The sequence below is a fragment of the Narcine bancroftii genome, chromosome 5 (assembly GCF_036971445.1).
Source record: "Narcine bancroftii isolate sNarBan1 chromosome 5, sNarBan1.hap1, whole genome shotgun sequence".
Classification (NCBI taxonomy): Eukaryota; Metazoa; Chordata; class Chondrichthyes; order Torpediniformes; family Narcinidae; genus Narcine; species Narcine bancroftii.
In genome coordinates, this window is record NC_091473.1 from 696,391 (window position 1) to 712,934 (window position 16,544).

At 47.7% G+C, this 16,544-nt stretch overlaps 1 protein-coding gene across 3 annotated transcripts in view; it reads left to right on the top strand.

The window, feature by feature from the left end:
• Window positions 1-16,544, top strand: part of LOC138763017 (uncharacterized) — a 145,846-nt gene that overhangs the window by 64,783 nt on the left and 64,519 nt on the right. Inside the window, exon 1 of one of the 3 annotated variants that reach the window (XR_011357286.1) lies at window positions 7,904-7,988. The exons of the other annotated variants lie outside the window; for them this stretch is intronic. The gene's annotated coding sequence lies outside the window, so the exon portion shown is untranslated. Of the gene's footprint in view, window positions 1-7,903; window positions 7,989-16,544 lie in introns of those variants that run through there. 3 annotated transcript variants of the gene reach the window in all.

Consider the following 16,544-nt stretch of genomic DNA (forward strand, 5'->3'; position numbering starts at 1 on the left):
CCAATATTTCCAAGTCCTTTTTCAACATTTTGTTCTCTGAAGGCAGTTGCACCAGATTGTCAGTCAAATGCTGCTTTATTCCATCAGTGCAATTTTCTGTGTTCACCAGTTTTGCAGAAGGCTGCGAGATTTTTTTTTCATTGACTTTGCCTACTGGAGCCTCTGGGCTACAGAAGCTACTTTCAAATGTGTTCTCAGTCCTTTGTTTTAGTCCTATCTCAGATTTAGTTTCACAGGAATAATCACCAGTAGCATTTGCAGCATCTTCTAATACTTCATTTCTGATGGAAATAATTCCTTCAATGCTGGTTTAAATGCCTATGATTTATTTTTGTCAGTATAATTTGCATTATTTTCACATTAATCAGATTTTTTCCGAAATGACTGTTCCTTAACACATAAAGGTGGTTCTCCAGAAGCATTTGAATCAACCTCAACATTAACAGAAGGAACATCTTTTTTTTTTCGCCTTTTATTTCCTTTTGTTCTCTCTGTTTCAGGTGTGCATGTTTCTCTTCCCTCTAAAGGTAATCCAGTGCTCCAATGGCCATCGACAGACTTGGCAGATTTTGAGACTACATCCAAGAACTGCTTGAAGATTCTTGGTCGTCACTGAGGCAGTCAGGCAAGTCGGTCCTGAACTGCCTTTCCCACAGCTCATCGTTTCACAACTAATATCCTGCTAACACCTGTCACTGTCCGCTCCTGAGCATTATCATTTCTTCCTCCTAATGGTCCATTAATCGCCCAACCAAGCGTGGTTTTGACAGAGCAAGGCCTGTCTCCCACACTCCGTATTACATCTAGTGGTTCCAGAGCCTTTGGTACATATGAACCAATCAGCCACTCTATCTCAGGACTAGTCTCAGGTAGATGAACCTTCCTCATATGACACCACCGATCGATATCGTTTTGATGTGGGACGTTTCCTTTGTGCTCAGGTTTGAGTGTATATGCCTGGGAGATGACAAAAACCACTGTGACCAGTTCAGCGACCTCTAGGCCTGAAACAATGCTGGTTTCAATGACCTTCTGTTGACCCACGGTTCTCAATAGAATCCTTGCCCATCTTCCCTGAAGATTAAGCTTATTCATTAGCCCCACTGTGCAAAATGATGCAGTGCTCCCTGGGTCAAGAGATGCATAAGTATGTACTGTTGCATTCCCCTTCCGGGCCTTGACATGTACAGGTACTACTGAGAGGTTCCAGTTAACTTCACTGGCCCCAGTAAGACCACTTGTCAGGACAGAGGCTGCAGCACTGTTTCCAGCTGCTTCCTTTCTTCCAAAGGCCTTTTGTCAGAACTGAGTAGGTGGGATACAGGGCTAGATTACACAATGGTAGTATCTCTCACAGCCATGGATTATAGGAGAGCTCGTGAGTTTTCTGGTCAGTGAGACTCTGAACACCTCATGTCTGTTAGAATTTGAAATCATTTTAAATCCTTGCAGAGTGGGCGTTCTGCTTGACTTCATTAGACCGGGATTCAAGGACATTCTCAAAGCCTTCTTGAAGAAACATTGCATCTCCATGAATCTGAGATCCTCTGGTCCATGACTGTTTTTTCTTTCTTTCTTTGGCTTGGCTTCACGGACGAAGATTTAAGGAGGGGGTAAAAAGTCCACGTCAGCTGCAGGCTCGTTTGTGGCTGACCAGTCCGATGCGGGACAGGCAGACACGATTGCAGCGGTTGCAAGGGAAAATTGGTTGGTTGGGGTTGGGTGTTGGGTTTTTCCTCCTTTGCCTTTTGTCAGTGAGGTGGGCTCTGCGGTCTTCTTCAAAGGAGGCTGCTGCCCGCCAAACTGTGAGGCGCCAAGATGCACGGTTTGAGGCGTTATCAGCCCACTGGCGGTGGTCAATGTGGCAGGCACCAAGAGATTTCTTTAGGCAGTCCTTGTACCTTTTCTTTGGTGCACCTCTGTCACGGTGGCCAGTGGAGAGCTCGCCATATAATACGATCTTGGGAAGGCGATGGTCCTCCATTCTGGAGACGTGACCCATCCAGCGCAGCTGGATCTTCAGCAGCGTGGACTCGATGCTGTCGACCTCTGCCATCTCGAGTACCTCGACGTTAGGGGTGTGAGCGCTCCAATGGATGTTGAGGATGGAGCGGAGACAACGCTGGTGGAAGCGTTCTAGGAGCCGTAGGTGGTGCCGGTAGAGGACCCATGATTCGGAGCCGAACAGGAGTGTGGGTATGACAACGGCTCTGTATACGCTTATCTTTGTGAGGTTTTTCAGTTGGTTGTTTTTCCAGACTCTTTTGTGTAGTCTTCCAAAGGCGCTATTTGCCTTGGCGAGTCTGTTGTCTATCTCATTGTCGATCCTTGCATCTGATGAAATGGTGCAGCCGAGATAGGTAAACTGGTTGACCGTTTTGAGTTTTGTGTGCCCGATGGAGATGTGGGGGGGCTGGTAGTCATGGTGGGGAGCTGGCTGATGGAGGACCTCAGTTTTCTTCAGGCTGACTTCCAGGCCAAACATTTTGGCAGTTTCCGCAAAGCAGGACGTCAAGCGCTGAAGAGCTGGCTCTGAATGGGCAACTAAAGCGGCATCATCTGCAAAGAGTAGTTCACGGACAAGTTTCTCTTGTGTCTTGGTGTGAGCTTGCAGGCGCCTCAGATTGAAGAGACTGCCATCCGTGCGGTACCGGATGTAAACAGCGTCTTCATTGTTGGGGTCTTTCATGGCTTGGTTCAGCATCATGCTGAAGAAGATTGAAAAGAGGGTTGGAGCGAGAACGCAGCCTTGCTTCATGCCATTGTTAATGGAGAAGGGTTCAGAGAGCTCATTGCTGTATCTGACCCGACCTTGTTGGTTTTCATGCCATTGGATAACCATGTTGAGGAACTTTGGGGGGCATCCGAGGCGCTCTAGTATTTGCCAAAGCCCTTTCCTGCTCACAGTGTGTCCCTCCTGCAGTACTGCCTCTTCCACAGTGTGGCCCTTTTTAAAAAAATACTTCACATGCACATCACTGCACAAATACATCGGTCATCAAACAATTACTAGACATAAAACAAGACAATTATATTAAAATGTTAACATTTTCATTGAGGAGTTGTACACCCCACAGTGCCCAGCACTCCCGAAACCCTTCCGTGGATCCCAAGGACAGTGCATGGTCCCTTTATAAGGACACCTGGGCACGAACGTATCCCTGGAAGATGTCCAGCACGTCACTGCAGGAGGAGCCCTGAGCTGCTCACTTCCTGGAGCCACGGATGGAGAGTTTGGCCAGGCCCAAGAGTAGAGTGACTAAAGAGGGTAGGGGGCTCTGATAGTGCAGCACTCCCTTAGAACTGCCTCTCCCACAGTGTGACCCCCCTCTCAGTACTGCCCCTCCTACAGTGTGACGCTCCTTCAGTGTGACCCTCCCTCAGCACTGCCCCCCCACCCCCCCACCTCCACAGACATTCTGCATTGAGATGTGGCGCAGTGCTTGGATGGATTTCGGGGAGGGAGGATCTGCACAAAGACCGTCCCTTCGTCTAGATGGCAACAGATGAGCAGGAGACTCCTGCAGGGCAGTGGGTGTGAGGACAGAACTCTTTCCCTGCTCCCTGCACACCAGTCTGTTCCAAGTTACAACTGTCTGCATTTCCCCAAGGTCCTGATGACTAAAACCTCCCCAGTTCCTGAATTATTACTGACTTCCTTCCTCCTCCAGGAACCTCTGCTTAAGAGCAAAATGTTGTTTACAGTTTCCCATTTCAATGATAGTGTGGCATTAGGTTCCTCCTTTGACCGCACCCTGACTGAGGGTCTCACACCTCATTCTGTTCAAAGGTGTCCCAGAGGGATTTGGATTACGACCAGCACAGACCTGTTCAAGTTCAAAATCATTTATATCATTGTGTGTACAATGAGAAAGTTTGTTTTGTGAGCTGTCCTGCTGGCCAATTCACACAGTTGGAGCAGTTAAAAACACAGAGCTACAGTGAGAGATCAGCTGAGATGGTGCAAAGGCAACATCATTTTGGAATTTTCAGGATCATTCAGGAGCCTGGTAATGACAGAAATGAAACTCCTTGAATCTGGAGATGAGTGATCTCTCGCTCATGAATCTTCTCTGTGACGGGAAGTGAGTAAAGGGAGTGTGGCCGGAGTGGGACGAGTCTGCTTTGGACTGGATGGAGCAATTGGGACCTGGACTGCAATGTTTGAATGTTTGTTGCCTGCATGCGAGGCAGCCCTATGGCCACAGTGAAATCTCGCTGGACCTGTCTGGACTTGCCCTGCCCGTGTAGCACAGCGCTATAACAGTGCCTGTGACCTGGGTTCAAATCCAGTGCTGTCTGTAAGGAGTTTGTACACTCTCCCATTTTTACTGGGTGGATTTGCTCTGGGTTCCTCTCACCTTTCAAAATGTACGGGAGTTGTATTGGGTGCAATTAGGTGGAACGGGCTGGTGGGCCGAAGGGCCTGTTACCGTGTTATATGTCTAAATTTTACATTTAAAAAAAATATAATTCACTTTATCCACACCCATCATGATTTTATAAACCTCTACAAACTCCCCATCAGCCTCCTGTGTTCCAGGGAGAAAGATCCCGGCCTATCCAGTCCCTCCTTGTAACTCGAGTCTTCCGGTACTGGGTACATTCTCGTCAGCCTTTTTTCACCCTTTCCAGCCTCATGTCATCCTGGGTGTCCAGAACGGGGCACAAAACTCCAACTGCAGTCTCATCAACATCCTGCGGTAATTCAAACCATTTCTGGATCCATAGCCTTTCTCCACCTTGTACAACAGCTTCAGGAGTTCATGATGCAGTGGTAAAGGTTTAATCTGTCTTATTCATTCTGACCCAGAACAAATTATACACCTGATTACCTCAGGGAGAAGGCTCAGAAGTGGGAAAGCACACACCAACAGGTTGAAAGACAGTTTCTTCCCGGCAGATGTCAGGCTGCTGACTGAGCCCCGAAACAGTGTTCTCACACTGCCCTTGCTTGGTGCTCTTTGATCTTTCTTTTCATTATAACCCGATACTCGGAACTGTGCTTTTTACACGGCTATGTAAATGCTAGAGTTGACCTGTTAGATTGCTCACAGAAGACCCTTTCTCACTAGACTAGATAATACCGAGAATGTTCTCCCAGAATCACAATGCGGCTTTCACACAAACAGAGGAACTACTGACATGGTCTTTGCCCTCAGACAGCTCCAAGAAAAGTGCAGAGAACAAAACAAAGGACTCTACATCACCTTTGTTGACCTCACAAAAGCCTTCGACACTGTGAGCAGGAAAGGGCTTTGGCAAATACTAGAGCGCCTCGGGTGCCCCACAAAGTTCCTCAACATGGTTATCCAACTGCATGAAAACCAACAAGGTCGGGACAGATACAGCAATGAGCTCTCTGAACCCTTCTCCATTAACAATGGCGTGAAGCAAGGCTGCGTTCTCGCTCCAACCCTCTTTTCAATCTTCTTCAGCATGATGCTGAACCAAGCCATGAAAGACCTCAACAATGAAGACGCTGTTTATATCCGGTACCGCACGGATGGCAATCTCTTCAATCTGAGGCGTCTGCAAGCTCACACCAAGACACAAGAGCAACTTGTCCGTGAACTACTCTTTGCAGACGATGCCGCTTTAGTTTTCCATTCAGAGCCAGCTCTTCAGCGCTTGACGCCCTGTTTTGCGGAAACTGCCAAAATATTTGGCCTGGAAGTCAGCCTGAAGAAGACTGAGGTCCTCCATCAGCCAGCTCCCCACCATGACTACCAGCCCCTCCACATCTCCATCGGGCACACAAAACTCAAAACGGTCAACCAGTTTACCTATCTCGGCTGCACCATTTCATCAGATGCAAGGATCGACAACGAGATAGACAACAGACTCGCCAAGGCAAATAGCGCCTTTGGAAGACTACACAAAAGAGTCTGGAAAAACAACCAACTGAAAAACCTCACAAAGATAAGCGTATACAGAGTCGTTGTCATACCCACACTCCTGTTCGGCTCCGAATCATGGGTCCTCTACCGGCATCACCTACGGCTCCTAGAACGCTTCCACCAGCGTTGTCTCTGCTCCATCCTCAACATTCACTGGAGCGACTTCATCCCTAACATCGAAGTACTTGAGATGGCAGAGGCCAACAGCATTGAATCCACGCTGTTGAAGATCCAACTGCGCTGGGTAGGTCACGTCTCCAGAATGGAGGACCATCACCTTCCCAAGATCGTGTTATATGGCGAGCTCTCCACTGGCCATCGTGTCAGAGGTGCACCAAAGAAGAGGTACAAGGACTGCCTAAAGAAATCTCTTGGTGCCTGCCACATTGACCACCGCCAGTAGGCTGATATCGCCTCAAACCGTGCATCTTGGCGCCTCACAGTTCGGCGGCAGCAACCTCCTTTGAAGAAGACCGCAGAGTCCACCTCACTGACAAAAGACAAAGGAGGAAAAACCCAACACCCAACCCCAACCCACCAATTTTCCCCTGCAACCGCTGCAACCGTGTCTGCCTGTCCCTCATCGGACTTGTCAGCCACAAACGAGCCTGCAGCTGACGTGGACATTTACCCCTCCATAAATCTTCGTCCGCGAAGCCAAGCCAAAGAAAGAAGATATAACATGACAAGAAAACTTAAACAAGCAGCCATCTGTCCACATCCCTGCAGTCATCGGTGTCCACCGACCCATCCAGGACCCGGTGGATGTTGTAGACACTCTGACTACACGACTTGGTCACGGTGCAGCATTCTGCACTCAATATCGAATCCTCCAGTTTCAGGAACTGGCCACTTCTGTTGAGTCAGACATCACATCTTTGTTCAGTTTCCCATCTCCACAAACGTGTATAACCTGCAGCTTTTACATCTTCCTTTGTTTTCCATCTTTTTCACTAAAAGCCTCCATTAAACTACCAATAAAATCAATGGCTTATCCCCACTGCAGCCCTGGCCTCACCGGGTTAGAGAATTTGACAGAAGGTAGGACATTGAGAGCACAGCAGAGCAACAGGTCCTTCAACCCATGGAATGTGGTGGCATTAGAGTGAATCACTTCTGCCAAGAGAGAAAAAGGAGGAAAGAGGAAGGGAGGGAGAGAGGAAGTAAGGGAGAGAGGCAGAGAGAGGAGGGAGAATGGTAGAGCGAGATAAAAGGAGGGAGGGAGGAAGAGATAGAAACAAAGGGAGAGAGAGGAGGGAGCAGGAGGGGGAAGGAGAAAGAGGAAGAGAGGGCATATGTTTGTGAGATAAGGGAGAGGAAGGGAGAAGAGAGGGTGCAATGTGGGGAGAGAGAGAGACTGACAGAAGAGAGACGCGTAGGAGTAGAAAGAACAACAGGAAACAGGGTTGCCTGTACTGATTGCAGAGAGAGAGAGTGAGAAGGGGGAGAGTGAGGGGAGAGAGATATTGGGGGGAGGGGGGAGAGAGACAGAGAGACAAGCATAATAAAATGAGCAACAGGAAACAGGGTTGCCTGTACTGATTGCAGAGAGAGAGAGAGTGAGAAGGGGGAGAGTGAGGGGAGAGAGATATTGGGGGAGGGGGGGAGAGAGACAGAAAGACAAGCATAATAAAATGAGCAACAGGAAACAGTTGCCTGTACAGATTGCAGAAAGAAAGAGGTTGGGGGGGGGGGGGGGGCAGGGGGAGAGAGAGAGACAAGTGTAGTACAATGAGCAACAGGAAACAGGGTTGCCCATACAGATTGTAAACAACTGCATTGTAGAGAAAGCCATAGTGTGAGCACAGGGTACAGCAGGCGAGTGTGGCAGTAGTGGAAGGGAGCTGCTGCTTCTGATCTCTGCATGGCGGAAGAGTGGAAAGGGCCAGTATTGCATCTCCTGTGTTTGCAGGGGAAAGTGGTGTGAGGAAGAGGGAAGTTGGTGGGGTCGGAGTGTGCGCTTGTGCACCAGAAGGAGGAACAAGTCAGATCAAACCTGAAACATTTAAATGAGGTGGTGGCAAGAGCAGAGAGGGAAGGATTACAGGCTGCAGAGTTGGGCAAAATGTGTCAATGGAGTCCCATCTGGTAAGTGTCAGGTGATGCATTTTGGAAGGTCAAATCTGAAGGCTGAGTACAGGGTTAATGGTCGGAAACTTAACAGTGTGGAGGAACAGAGAGACCTTAGGGTCAAATCTATAGATCTCTCAAGATTGCTGTGCAGATTTTTGTCAGAGGATAGAGTGAGCCATGAGGTAATGTAACAGCTCCGTTATTCTCTGGTTGGACCACACTTCGGTTTGGTCCCCCTCATTAAATGAAGCATGTGGAAGCTATGAAGATATTGCAGAGGAGATTTACCAGGATGTTGCCTCGACTGGAAAATATGCCTTATGGGGCAAGGTTAGGGCATTTCTCTTTGGACTGAAGAAGGATAAGAGGTGACTTAATGAAGGTCTACAAGATTAGGAGAGGCATAGATAAGATGGACTGCCAGCACCTTTTTCCCAGGGCAGGAATAGCAAAATCAGAGGACATTCATACAAAGTGAGGGGAAGAAAGTTTAGAGGAGACATCAGGGGTAAGATTTTTACACAGATAGTGGTGGGTGCCTGAAATACATTGCCAGGGATGGTGGTGGAGGCTGGAACATTAGGGGCATTTAAGAGACTCTTAGACAGGCTCATGGATTAAAGTAAAATAGAAGGTTATGAAGTAGGGAGGGCTTAGTACATTTTTGGTGGGAATATATAGGCCGACATAACATCGAGGGCCGAAGGACCTGCGCTGTGCTATATGTTCTATTGCAACTGGAGCAGAGTTGGGAACGGCAGGAGCAGGAAGACCTTGTGATCAGGGAACTGATGAACAACTAGCCCATTGAGGTGAATTCTGATCCTACCAGTCCCAGGTAGAGATGTCTACAGCAGGAAGTTCTTTACCTTCAACCAAGAGACCAGTTCACTGGAGTCTCTCTACCCTACCACCCACACCCACCTTGATCAACACGATTTGCTGAGATCAAGTGAGAAGAGTAAATATGTTAAATAACTAAAGAAACTGCTCACACTAGCTATCCAAGGCTCACATATTTAACAATCAATATTTATTTGGATATATGAATACTTATCCTGCATGTGTATTGTTAGTCTGTGCACGTATTATATCTGGTTGTGTGCCTGCGCGTTTTGTACAGAGGACCAGAGAATGCATTTCATCAGGATCTTCTTGTGCAATCAGATGGCAGTAAACATGACTTGACTGTTACCCTTAAGATGCACTAGAGAAGAGGTTCTGCAGGCATTCAGCAAAATTCAACAGATGGTGCATTGTACTGACCAACAATGAGATAGTTCACAGACGTGGCTAACAATGGTCATTTGGAGACAAGGATTAATTCAGCAAACCAGAGGCAATAATGAGAATGAGCTTATTGTCATACACGTTGTACACCGTACATATGCATCAAAATTCTTGCTCACTGCAGTTCTACTGGTATTTTGTAAAAAAAATGCTGGGGAGCTCACCAGGTCTTGCCGTGTCCAAGCTAAAGTCCAACTGGATGACATTAACATTGATGTCTCTTCCATTAGCACCCCTGTCCCCCCATCTATCCCTATGTCTCCTTTCTCCTTGCTCCATCTCTCTCTCTTCCCTTTCCCCTCTGTCTCCTTTCCCAGACCTAACACCACCCCACCCCTCACCAGTCAATTCTCACCTTTCGTCTCTCCTGTGTCCCCTCCATATCCAAACAACACCACTTGTCTGTACCCCTCCCACTGCCCTTTCTTTCAATTCAGGTGCCTGCCTGGCTTTTTACTCACACCTTGAGGACGGGCTCAGGCCCAAGACACCAGTTATGTATCTTTACCTCCTGTGGACACTGCAAGACCAGCCAAATTCCTCCAGAGTATCTGTGATTTTACTACAATCGCAGCGTCTGCAGACTTCCATGCTTCACGGGTATTTTGTGACAACAAACTAAAGAAACAACAATAGTATACTTAATTAGATTATAAAGGGATAGTAAATACAAAAACATATATATTAAACATTCACAGTAATCCTTGTGGAATAAAAGTGGCTTGCGATAGTGCAGCCATTTTGTGCTGTAGGAGTAGTCCCTGATTAATGGGAAGGTTCAAGGGCCTGAGGGCTGTTGAAAAGAAACTGTTCTTGAACCTGGAGGTGCTGGTCTTCAGGCTCCTGTACCTTTGGCTCAAATGTAGCAGTGAGAAGAGGTTGTGAGCAGGGTGCTGGGAGTCCTTTATGATGTTGGGCTGCCTTGTTGAGGCAGTGCCTCACATCGATGTCTACAGTGGATGGGAGGTCGGACCCTGTGATGGATCTCAGATACCTCCTGCTGCCTTCTTTGTTCCTGTGCATTTGAATCCCTAAACCAGGCTGTGATGCCACCGGTCAGTATGCTTCCCGCTCTGCAATTGTCGGCATTTGATTGAGTATCCAACGGTGTGCCAAATCTCCTCAGACTCCTTCAGAATAGAGGCCTTGGTGACCCTGCTTCACTGTTACCACGATGTGCTGGAGAAGCATTCTGAAACATGGACTCCCGCAAACTTGAAAGCTCTGACCCTCTCCACTTCTGTCTCAGCAATGTGGACAAGTACTTGTCCCCATGGATTCTCCTTCCTAAGATCAACAATCAGCTCCTTGGTCTTGGTGACGCTGAGAGCAAGACTGTTGTCCTGGCACCACCCAACCAGATTCTCGATCTCCATTTCCAGTTATTCAGCCAACAGTGGTGGTGTTGTCAGCGAACTTGTAGATTGAGTTGAAGCTTGCCTACGCATTCATGGATGTAGAAGGAGGGAATGAAGCATGCAGCCTTGGAATGCCCCTGTGTTGATGGTAAGTGAGGAGGAGGTGATGTTGCCGAATGAACTGATTGGTCTCTGCCGATGAGGAAGTTGAGGATCCAATGGCAGAGGGGCGGACAGAGTCCCAGATTATTTAGCTTGGCCATGAGTTTTACTGGTCTTGAATGTCGAGCAAGTTCATTTATCATCCGATTGCTCAAGTACAACCTGACCATACAATGCTGTCTGGCCCATGGTGCAAAAGCACGCAAATGCACATCCAAACATAACACACGGACAGACAAATGATACATGTGCGGAACAAATATATAAAAATGAATAAACCTTGTTTAATAATAATAGCATCTCAGAGAGTTAGTGTGAGCAGTTCATTTAGTTGTTTAGCATCCTCACTACCTGTGGGAAGAAGCTGTTGTATTAGCCTGTTATATTAGATCTGGCTCTGAGACTCTTCCCTGACAGGAGCAGCTGAAAGATGCTATGTGCAGAGTGGAAGGGGTCCTCAATGATTTTGCAACCCCTCTTCAGACAACAATCCCAGTAGATCATGTCGAGGTGGGGTGGGGGAGGGAGACTACTGTGATCCTCTCTGCTGCACTTATGGTCCTGTGGATCCAATCCAATTCTCTGCAGCAACTGGACCACGCTGTGATGCAGCTGGCCAGGGGTCTCTTGAAGACCTCCTGTGGAAAATTAATATGAAGGTGGCCTGGGCCCACTTCGGTCTTCTCAGGAAGCACATTCGCTGATGCACCTTCCTGACAAGTGAGCAGATGTTTTGTGTCCATGATAGGTCACTAGTTAAGTGGACTCCAACCAACTTGATGCTCTCCACTGCCGGGTTATTAGAGGGTGGTCATTCTGGTCCTCCTGAAGTCCACGATCATCTCCTTCGTCTTGTCCACATTAACACTCAGGTTGTTATTCTTGCACCATTTCACGAGAGTTTCCACCTCTTCCCTGTCATGCGACTCATCGTTGTTGCAGATGAGGCCAACGACTGTCATGTAATCTGCAAACTTTATGACTCTGTTGGAGCAGGATCTGATGGTGCAGTCACAGGTCAGTAGGATGAATGGGAGCGTGCTGAGCAGCCAGCCCTGAAGTGTGCCAGTGCGATGGTGTTCGACTGGACAGACTGTGGTCTTTCCATTAGGAAGTCCTAAACCCAGTTCCAGAGAGTAGTGTTGAGTCCCAGCGAGGACGGCTTCTCCTCCAGCCTCTGAGGTATGATTGTATTGTCGATGAACAGCAGCCTTGGCATTGTTCTCCAAGTGGGTCAGGTCAGAGTGAAGGGACAAGGCTATAGCATGGTTGGTGGAATGGTCTCATCTGTAGGTGAATTGAAAAGGGTCCAGTTTTTCAGGGAGGTGTGTTCCATCACCAGCAGGTGAAAGCATTTCAGAATGATGGAGTTCAGGCCTTTTCCTGTCACCCTTTTTGGTACCAGGATGCTGGTGCCTGTCTTAAACCTTTGGGAATGATGGACTGCTGTTGTGAGGTGCCGAAGATGTCCATCAGGACCTCCTGCTAAGTCCTTCAGTACCCGACAAGGTGCGATGTCTAGTCCTGCCGCAGTGGGCCCGTTCGGCAGAGGGTCATGGAGCTATCTTCCATATCAGCTTGTTCTTCTCGTTGGTGCATGGATGTTCAGTCTGTCTGGAAGGGAGTGTAGAGCTCGTCGAAAGAATCAAAGACTTGTTGATCCAAACCAAAGCTTTTATTAGCAAAAGACAGGAGCTCTTCACAGGTGGCCGACTAGTCCGGAATGATCCGACCTGGCTAGGGACACGACCCTTTAAGGCCCAGACAGTTGGCGTGGCTTAGCTCTCAGCCAATTGCTGTAAGCACAGTCTAGATACAGTAACTATATACACTATGTACGTTGGTGATAGATCTGTACTATCACAGGGAGGCATAATTGTCTTTAACTTACAAGGTTAACTTGTGATCTGTGACAATCTTGATCCCTTGGCACACGTGCTTCATGTCACCGGTGTCTCACAGCTGTCTGTGGATCTTCTGTGCGAAACCCCGCTTTGCCTTCCGGATTGCATGGGAGAATTCAGCCCTGACTGATCTTAGTGTCATCCTACACCCTAACATAGACCAGCCCAGCACAAGAACAGGCCCTGGCCTATGTGTCCGAGCTGAACATGATGCCCAAATTAAAATGCTTCCTGCACCTGAGATATATCCCTCCCCCCCCCCAACCCCCCATGTTCATGTGTCTGTCTAGAAGCCTCATAAACAACACTATTGTATCACCAGTCCTGGCACCCAATTCCTGACAGAATCACAAGCTTTGAGAAGGGCCCGGACCTCTGCATCTAACCATGGTTACTGGTTAGCTCTTGCTGAGAAGCATTTGATCTTAGTGACCTCCTCAATGCACTTGCTTGTGCATGCCTCGATGTTTACATGACTGTTGTAGGTGGCTGCCTCCCTGAAACAGCCGCAGCCCATGGTCTTAAAGTAGTCCTGTAGCCCACCCCCACTCCGGCTATGATCTCCTTGTGAGCAGCATCTTGATGTAGGAGTTCAGAGGATCTAACGCAGAGTGGAGGGCCAGCAAGATGGCATCTGTCGTTAACCTGGGTGCTCCCTCTACCAGTTGCGTTCCCCAGGTTACTGCAGGTGGAGACACACAACTTGCACATGTGACGAGATGATGCTGAGCTGTAGAACTCTTTGATGGGGTGGAATGAAAGGGAAGCATTTAAAGGGGATGTGTGGGGCAAACATTTTACACAGAAAGTGGAGTGGAGTGGAGTGTGTCTAGAATGGGGTGCCAGGATTGTTGTTTATGAGGCTTCTGCATAGACACATGGAGGGGGGGGTGGTAGTGTGGAGGGATATGTCTCAGGTGCAGGAAGCAGAGTTTTAGTTTAATTTGGGCATCACGTTCAGCACAGCTATGGGCAAATAGCTCATGTCAGTCTGGCAGCAGGGGCTGGCAACTGTGACAGAGTGCAGGAAACAGTTTCCATAGCGCCCTGCAGCAGCAAACAGTGGACGAAGGATCCGTAAGGACAACGGCCAGCGGGCACGGTCTTGAAACAGACCACTACAGGCCAATCCCGCGATACTCTGGCTGTCATGCCTTGCACTCCACCAGGTCCAGTGGCATGGGACCCAGAGGGAGGCTTTTGTCCTGGGCAAGCACGCCTCCAAGTCCTTGACCCAGCACATGGTGCCTAAAGCTGAAAAGCTACAAGGCACCATGTTCATCTTTGCTTGCAAAAGGATGGGCCATGGATGGATGGATGGATGTTCAGCACAGACACATGGGCCAGGGCCTGTTACCTGTGCTGGACTGGTCTATGTTAGGTAATCCTTGTTCAATGTTATATATTTAAGAGCCAACCACAGAGTGAAGAACTTGAACACAGAGGGGTAGGTCCAAGGGCAGGGGACAGGGGATTCTGTCAACTTTCTACAGGATTAAGAATGTCCTTGCCAGCTGCATCACAATGTAGTACAGTTGGTTAGAGCATCAGATCGGCGAACAATCCACAAGACCATAAAGGCATCAGATAGAATCACTGGGGTCTCCTTCCTCCCACCCGCACCCCCCCCCCACCCCACCTACCATCAATGTAATTTACAGATAATTATTTGAAGAGGGCTCACAATATCCTTGAGGACCCTTATCACCCAGCACACAGCATCTTCCAGCTACTCTCGTCAGGTAAGAGATAGAGGAGTATCAGAGCCAGAACCACCAGGCTGAGGAACAGTTTCTTCCTACTGGCAGTGAGACTGTTGAATGACTGTAAAACTTTCTGTGATGACTATTTCTTAAGAATGTTTATTTTAATATATGCACATACAAATTGAGTATCTCTATGCGTGTAATGGCTGTATGTGTGTTATGGCTGTATGTGTGTTATGCCTTATGTGTGTAATGCCTGTATGTGTGTAATGGCTCTTTGTGTGTTATGCCTGTATGTGTGTAATGCCTGTATGTGTGTTATGCCTGTATGTGTGTAATGCCTGTATGTGTGTAATGCCTGTATGTGTGTAATGTCTGTATGTGTGTTATGCTTGTATGTGTGTAATGCCTGTTTGTGTGTTATGCCTGTATGTGTGCAATGCCTGTGTGTGTGTTATGCCTGATTGTGTGTAATGTCTGTGTGTGTGTTATGCCTGTATGTGTGTTATGCCTGTATGTGTGTAATGTCTGTATGTGTGTTATGCCTGTATGTGTGTTATGCCTGTATGTGTGTAATGTCTGTATGTGTGTAATGTCTGTATGTGTGTTATGCCTGTATGTGTGTTATGTTTGTATGTGTGTAATGGCTGTATGTGTGTTATGTCTGTATGTGTGTTATGTCTGTATGTATGTTGACACTGTTTTGCACTGTGGACTGGAGATCACTATTTTGTTGGGTTGGACTGGTACAATTGGATGACAAATAGTTTATTTTTAAATTTAGTCATACAGCACGGTAACAGGCCCTTCTGGACTCTGAGCCTGTGCCACCCAAATACACCCAGTTGACCTGTAACCCAGGTTCGTTTTGAAGGGCGGGAGTAAACCAGAGCAGTTGGAAGAAACCCATACAGACATGGGGAGAACGTACAAACTCCTTCTTGACAGTGCCAGATTCGAACCTGGGTCATTGTGCTAACTGCTACGCTTAACTGTGCCCCCCAAATAAACTTGAACTTGGTCAGAGAACTGGTCCAGAAGGGAAACTGAGGCCCTGATGGGATCAAATGCCAAGGCAGTCTCAAGGGGCTGGCTAGCCTCCTCCAGTTCCAACTACTCTCCAGAAAGCCTCTGGAAGTAAGTGGGGGGGGGAATGACCTGATCCAGTTAGTTGTTAGTCCCTGATCTAGACAAACACAGAGACAGCATCCACCCATTGCACAATAGTGGCTCACAATCCACTCCCTGCCCCCATGAAATGCCAGCCTTGCCAGAAACACCCAGAGGGAATCAATGCCTCCATTGTCTGCCACTCTCTCCTGCTCCAGTGCAGGCTGTGCCAAACAGAAACAAACGTCTGCTGCTCTCTCAAATCAGGGTGCCCTGAGCAGCATTTGTTCAAACAAGTTCAATGAATTAACCAAAAAGAAAACCCAGAGGATAATATCCTGTGAAATTGGAACAGCCTGTCCTTCAATTAATTAATTGTCTCTGGAAGTCAAATAGATAATGAACAGAGAGAGAGAGATTTCTGCCCAATTTGGAATAATGTCTCTGCAGAACTTTTTTCCAAACTTTTTAAGGAAACTATGGTTACAGACCCAATGAGGAAAAAGTATTTCTCCTTGTGTTTCCCCAATGTTTTGTCCCTTAGCCAATGTGGCCGGTAGTTGGATGCTTACCACGAATCCATCGTGCTGAGCTTGCTGATGAGGCACAGGTTAGATCGAGGCCATGACCTTAACCCAGAACTGCAGGGGGAAATGCTGACTCCTGCAGGTGACATAAAGGGTGGAGGTGTTGTGAAGAGTGTAGAAGATTGTCATAGGTTACAGCAGGATCAAGACAGGATGTAGAGTTGGACAGAGAAGTGGCAGATGGAGTTCAATCCAGATAAGTGAGAGGTGATGCATTTTGAAAGGTCAAACAGGGTTAATCGTAGGATTCTTAACAGTGTGGAAGAACAGAGGGACCTTGGGGTCCAAATCCATACATCTCTCAAGACTGCCATGCAGGTTGATAGGGTAGTTAAAAAGGCTTAATTACCTTCATTAGTTGGAGGATTGAGTTCGAGAGTCAAGAGGGGATGTTGCAGCTCTATGAAACTCTGGTTAGGCCACACTTGGAATATTGTGTTTAGTTCTGGTCTTT